The sequence below is a fragment of the Austrofundulus limnaeus genome, unplaced genomic scaffold (genome assembly GCF_001266775.1).
Source record: "Austrofundulus limnaeus strain Quisiro unplaced genomic scaffold, Austrofundulus_limnaeus-1.0 Scaffold61, whole genome shotgun sequence".
Taxonomy (NCBI): Eukaryota; Metazoa; Chordata; class Actinopteri; order Cyprinodontiformes; family Rivulidae; genus Austrofundulus; species Austrofundulus limnaeus.
The window spans coordinates 2,131,497-2,138,638 of NW_013952463.1; positions in this window are offsets into that span (position 1 = coordinate 2,131,497).

Below are 7,142 nucleotides of genomic sequence, written 5' to 3' on the forward strand. Positions count from 1 at the left end.
CACACACACACACACACACACACACACACACACACACACACACACACACAGCGTATGTACACTTTTAATGACAGCTAACTATTTGCATTCCCTTTAATATTCATGCCTTTTACGTAACCTTTACGTAACGCAGGACCTGTGCACACATTCCTATGTGCGTCCTCCATGCATGTGTCTGCGCATGCATGGATGTGTGTATGTGTGTGTGTGTGTGTGTGTGTATAGTGAAGTCTTTCCTCTGTAGTTTCCCTCATTATGAGAAAGCTCTTTAATGTTTGTCTCCCAGTGGAGAGGGGAAGGGAGCGTGAAACTGTTATTGCAGGCAAGAAAGTGAGAGAGAGTGAAAAAAAGAAAAAAAAAATCTAACCAAGGGAGCCTGACAGACACTCCCGCTCACGCAGTTTGATCTCTCAGAAGATGACATTTGCCTCACTGGCATTCGTGCGGGCACCCATACACCCGTCTGTGTGACCTCAGTAATATAGTTGCAGATGACGGAGGGATGACTGGTGTTTGAACAGATAGGGAGGATTGACGGTGGGAACGGCTGGCAGGTGGAGGAGGTGGCAGATAAGAGGCAGATGTGGGTGTGTGTGTGGTGGGGGGTAAAGTGGGAGGTAAGGAGGTTCGAAATGGTGAATAAAAGATGCTGTGGAGAGTTGACAGCAGGCGAGGAAAAGGCAGTGTGCACCCATCAGACTCGTGCTGTATGGAACAGGGACTGCAGGGACCTCAGGACCATGTGGGGCAGGATGTTTGTGTGCATCTGAGCATGATCTGCTGGCCACCCATAACCCCACAGCAAAACTGTCACAGTTCTGCTTTCACTCACGGTCACAGCAGTGTGGGCTCTGTCAGTGTGCGTCTGCATGTTCAACCTCAAATCCAAAAACAGTCGGGACGTTGTCCATCCATCCAACCATTTTCTTTACCCGCTATTTTCTTTTGCAGGGGTTGTGAGGAGCTGGTGTGTATCACCAGCAGTCAAAGGCGTGGGACACCCTGGACAACCTTTCACACTCACACCAGGGGAATTTAAAGTTACCGGTGAACCTAATATGCATGTTTTTGTTTCTTTTGGGTGGGAAACCGGAGTACCTGGAGAACATGCCGACTCTGCACAGAAAGCCTGGAAGGCGACAGCTCTAAGCAATGTTTCTCCGTACCGCCCGCTGGGACATGGTGTAAAATGTAAATCCAAAAACAAGCATGTTAGGTTGCCTTTAGGCCCAGGCCTCGCTTTTACAAAAGAGATCTGTAATCTCAGTAGGATTTGCCTGGTTAAATAAAGGTCAATAAAAAAACAAAACAGAATGCAATGATTTGAAAAAAATCAAAAGCCGTATCTCGTTCACGCTGGAACGCAGATGCTGTTTTTCTCTCCACAGCAAGCGAACTCGTGCAAAAGACTCCTTTCTGGATGCAACCGAGATTCTTGCATCCTCAGGATAACAAGGTCGAGGCACCACAGAAATGTTGCTGTCCATTTATAATAGAGTATGCATATCAACGTTTTTTTTGAGAAAAATAAAGTATTTTAAAATTTTGATGAGAGCAAGATGTCTAAAAAATGGGGACAGAGCTATCTTTCCCCTTTAAACAGTCTGTAAACATGTAAGAACTGAGGAAACAGCTGCTGGAGGTTTTAGAGGGGGCTGTTGTTGGCCTGATACAGGATTGTAGTTCAACAGTCCTGGATCCTCTTTGGTGAAAGGTCTGGACTGCAGGAAGACCAGTTCAGATTCCGGACAATGTATTGCTGAAATATACAAAGCCTTCCATGAAGACTACATCATTTCAATGGGAGCACATTTTCTGAAACCTGTTTATACTATTCTGCATTGATGTTACCTTTGCAGCTTCATAAGCTGCACAACCATACTAGAGGTACTGATGCACCCGCATACCATCAGAGAGGCAAGCTTTGATTGCTGATCACAAACTGGATTCTGGCTAATGTGGCCTTCATCTGACCTCAAAACAGTTTTCCATTTTGCTTCATACCATTTTAAATGAACGTTGGTCCAGAGAAGACAGATTGGGCCTCATGTAAGAACATGTTCGTATTCTTATCCTAAATTTCTCTTACTTTTGTTCGTACGAAGGGTTCGTACGAACATGTCACATCAGATTCAACAAACTCTTCTATCTTCAGGAAAAGTGTGTAAATGAGCAGCGTAAATTCCACCTGTTCGTATCCAGCTGCTCGTGCACGAGAAGAGTTTATTTACATAATTACCACCCCAAAAACACCATATAAGGATATAAGTTTCCTGCCCCTCATACCAGGAAGTGTCCATTCATAAATGACTTCGCAAAGTAAAAAAGAAGAACTTTACGAGTTCGGAGATTGAAGTCCTGCTCTCGGAGATCCACAAAAAAATGTAATTTTTAGCAGCGTCAGCTTGGAATTAAAGGATCTGCTTTAAAACCAAGGAATGAAATGATGACTGCTGTTAATGCTGTCTCCTGTGGGTCGTTACAGTCTCAGAAATAAAAATCTAAATCATATTTATCTCTCTCTGTAGTCCTGCTCCGGTTTTTCTTTGATCAAATATTTTTAATTTAAGTGTAAACATCTGTGTTACATAGTTTTCATTTATTCGGAGGAGGAGCAGTCGCACACCGCTGCCCCCCACTCCCGGCCGTGGCAAGTGTCAGATGCGGTTCTGAAAAGACGCATTGTAAAATGTCTCCAAACTTCAATTAATGCATAATTTAAGTTGGTTTTAGTTTGAGATCTTCATATTAATATTGTAGTGTTATACAACAGCATTAAAAGCCAATTTAATTTAATCTAATCAATTTATGTCATTAAAATCTAATTCTAGTTCAAAGAGAATAGCCTATTGTCAACATAATTATGGAGTGTGATTTATTTTCAACTCAAAATATCTTCAAACTAATAAAATATGAAATTATTAGTGAGAAAAATCCATCTGGATAACAGCAGACTGACTGTTTGTAAAATATACGACAGGTCTGGACCACTCGTGGGTTTTCTTCTTATCTGAAGAAAATCTTAGAATACGAGAAAATTGGTGAATGTCACAAATTCTCCTAAATCACTCGTACGCACAACTTAAGAACAAATCTGTGCGTACGAACGGTTCTTGCATGAGGCCCAATGTGTCTGGATGGTGGTCACATGTGGCTTCTTCTTTGCGTGATTGAGCTTTAAACTGCCTTTGTGCATGGCACAGTGAACTGCATTATAGACAATGATTTTTGGAAGTGTTCCTGAGTTCCATGAAGTGATGTCTAATAACAGAATCAGGTCTGTTTGTGGAACCCGAGGAGATGAAAGACATCCATTACTGACTTTAAGCCACTGTTTTGAACTCAGATTTCTCCAGATTCCTGAAATATTTTGATGATATTATGAACTGTGGATGATGAGAAATTCTGTCTTTATGATTTTTTAAATCTTTTTTTGTATTCTGAAACTGATTACCTGCAAACTGTTAAACCTCTGCCTGTTTTTACTTCTGAAAGATTCAGCAGATGCTACAAAAAGCTCCTCCAGATGATTATTATTCATAACACTGCTCGCACAGTATTTTGTTACCCCTGTCTACATTTTCTAGATGTGTTGCTGCCATCAAATTCAAAGTAATCTTATTTTTTTTCTAAAACTGGTACAATTTCAGTTTAAAGATCTGATATGGTTCTACCGTAAATCAACCATACGTTTATGAGATTTACAAATCAATGCAGTCAAATTTTGATTTTTTTTTTTCATTTTACACAACGTTTACAGATTGTGTATCTGTCTGCCTCCTTGTATCACTGTCTGGCTGCCTCAGTACCAGTCTGGTACCACTAATACCTCTCCGGGATCAGAGTCCACGATTTCAAACTGCTCAGCAGTGGCATTGGGTGCCTGCAGTTTGGGAAGATACGCTGCTCAGCCAACAGGATCCTCGTGGTCATTCCTCCTGCACAAACAACCCCGCAGCCAGCTGGACTGCCAGGAGGTGTCTTGGCGAGCTGGCACCGGACCAGAAAACAGAAAAAAAAGAAGAAGTCAATTCTGCCATTTTCCTGCAAACCATCACTGTTCTTTCCATTCCTCGCACCATGTGGGAACACATTTCCACAATGGTGCTCTTTAGATGCTGATATTTATAGACGGAGGGGAGGGGGAAGGGGGGGGGGGGGACTTCTCCATCACATGTCCAATGAGTTTGATCACTCGAGGCAAAAAAATAATAAAAAAAAGTGTTAATGACATCATTAGAAAAAGAAATAAACAAAGCTTCGACTGCCAGAGGTCCTCATTAAAATCCATTTTCTGTCCGAGCCTGAGGGCAGAATTGACACTTTCCTTTTTTTACACATTTGCGGCTATTCAAAACAAAAACACAAATTCAGTTTTTTCACGACTTGTTTGAAGCAGTTGCAGTGACTCAAAGGCCTGGCAAGGAACGCATATCACCCACAGTATCTGTTAGCATTTGGAGCAGAGTTGAGCAACATTGGCGAACAAAATAAATAATTACGATTAATTGTGACATTTAGCCAACAACGATTAATAGGATGATGATTAACAGATGGCAACTACGGTTGCACGTTTTTGACTCTAAATCAGTTGCCATGTGCTCTAAAATTACACCTACAAATACTAACTTCTTCATCTTAACAGCACAGATATCTCCTCCCAGCTCTAAGGTTTCTGCTCATAAAGAACAGATTGACTGAGAGCACTATCCTCGACTGAGTACATTTGTTTCCATCGTTCATTGGAGGAGAGTTTGTTGTATCTGTTTTTGTTAACATTGTCTGGCTTTCCTTGTGCTCTTGTTTTATGGCAGTGTTTCAGGCAACTAGGGGTCTCTGCATAGTCTGGTTAAAACCAGACCCTTATCCTCCACTTTGCTTAATACGAGGGTCTGGACTCTCGGCTGAAGTTATTTTTGCTGGAGGCGTGGCCTCTGCTGAAGTTTAAAATGTTTGAACTGGTTGGCTGTGACGAATGCGAGCTGGCTCTACTGTGAAGGAGGCTAAGCTACGAAGCTAACCGGAAATTGCGCGCGCTGCAAACAACCCTACTGAGAGGAGAGAAGCACCAAGCTGAACGAGACGACTGTAAATGAGAGCTGCTGCTTTGTCAGACAAATTTAATTTAATTTGGAAGCCTTATCAACACAGACTGGCTTCATTCACTTCCTCCACTGCTGTATGCTAAACTAACTAGCAGACACTGAGCAGAAAATCAACATAGTTCAAAACTCCGCCTTCTGTTTGCTGATTGGCCCAGGTAAAATAAACTACACACAGACACTGCGCAGTAAATCGACAGTCTGTTCTCTGATTGGCCTGGACGAAAATTCTCCTGAAGAAATCCTTGTCTATGGGAGAAATCCCAGATGGAGCAGTGAAGGGAAACTAGAACTGAGTGGAACTGCGTGGGCAAGGGCCAGGCTAGTCTCTGCAGTACATAACGGGAGCTTCTTGGTTGAGGGTGGAGATTTTGCAAAACCACGATTGATCAGATTGATTTGCCTTGTGTTAAAAGCTGATGTAATGGTAATAGTAAATTTATTGTAAACATGTAAATACATATTTTTTACTTTAAATTTGGGGCGACTAGCCCAGGGGTCTGCAACCTTTACAATCAAAAGAGCCATTTCTGCTCCTCGACTCACTAATAAAATGTGTCCAGGGCCGCAAAATAAGCTACAACTGTGATTATCAACTGGTGGTTCGTGGACCTTTTTCAAGACTTATTCGTGAACCTTTATGGCCAGTGGAGGTGACATAAACCTAAAAAATATATTGTGAATTTTAATATTTATTATTTTTACACTTCACGACTGAAGAAAAAAAACATATGACACGAAAAATGCTGGCTATAGTTTAGACAGAATTTCACCAAAACTAATACAGCTGAATTAGTCAGACATTTTTTGCCCCTAATTCTTATTATTATGTAGTCCTAAATGTGTTTTAAGATAACCCTGATGGATTTGAGAGAAAAATCATAGAAAGAAGTTGGATTATTTAGGGATTATTTAGGTAGATAACAGGCTAGCACGAGCTAACATGTTTTACTTTTTATATTAGTAGTATTGATCACATATTTGCATACAATTTATTAGTGTTGTGAGAATAAAAAACAAAACAAACGAAAACAATCTGTTAAGTTTGGTCAAATGTTCAAAGAGCCACATGTGGCCCCAGAGCCGCAGGTTGCAGACCCCAGGACTAGCCCCTTCCTGTCTGGAGTTATGACCATACACGTCACGTTGTAGAAGTGCAATCAGTTAAAGTCTGTGTTTGGGATGAGTTTCTGCTATCTGACCACATTTTGGCCATTTTTATGTTGACTAAGATTGCTTTGCTGTGGCAACCAGCAAATAACTGACTCCAAAAGTGAATCAGGTGGAACCGTGCATCCAAAGGGTTTCTGAGAGATTTTGCAAACTTCACAAACTAACACCCAGACATGAGCATAAACATTATCTGTCTGGCATCACCCTCAATAATAAATCCTGCTTTGCACCGATGAAACAAGCCAGTAATCATTCTTTGAAACTGACATATCAAGCTGCCATGAGCAATATGTAATTAAAAATAAACAAATGTTGCATCGACTCAGATGGGATTTAATGCAGAAGTGTTTACAGTTTACTGCTCATGACATTAGAAAAAAAAGAACGCACGAAACAAGTGCAGCAATGTCAAGGATGAAAGCCAGCCACTTCATTCTTGTATGAGTTTTATTGATTTATTTTCTACCCAGTCTCATCCAAGAAGTCTCTTGAAAACTATTATTGTCTTTTCCAAACAGAAAAGGAGTCACTTAAAACATGAAACTGCAGCATGTTTCTGCTTTAAGAAGTGTACATGGAAGCAGGTGTCGAAAAGTTAGAAAATGAAACTTGTAAACAGTTTGAGGAGGAGAAGGTTTTGGGTGGGTTTGGTTTAAGACTAAGATGTGAATTGAGTAGGTTCTCTAATTGGAGTCCCAGGACCCCCAGGGGTCCACAAGCTGTTGCTCAAAAAATGACAAGGAATTCCCATGGCATTTAGGGGTTAAAAAGGCGGTAAATTATTTTTAAATCAGCATGAGGTTTACTCATTTTTATTCTTTTTTTAAATAATATTTATTTCATTTAAACAAAAACAAACATTAAAAA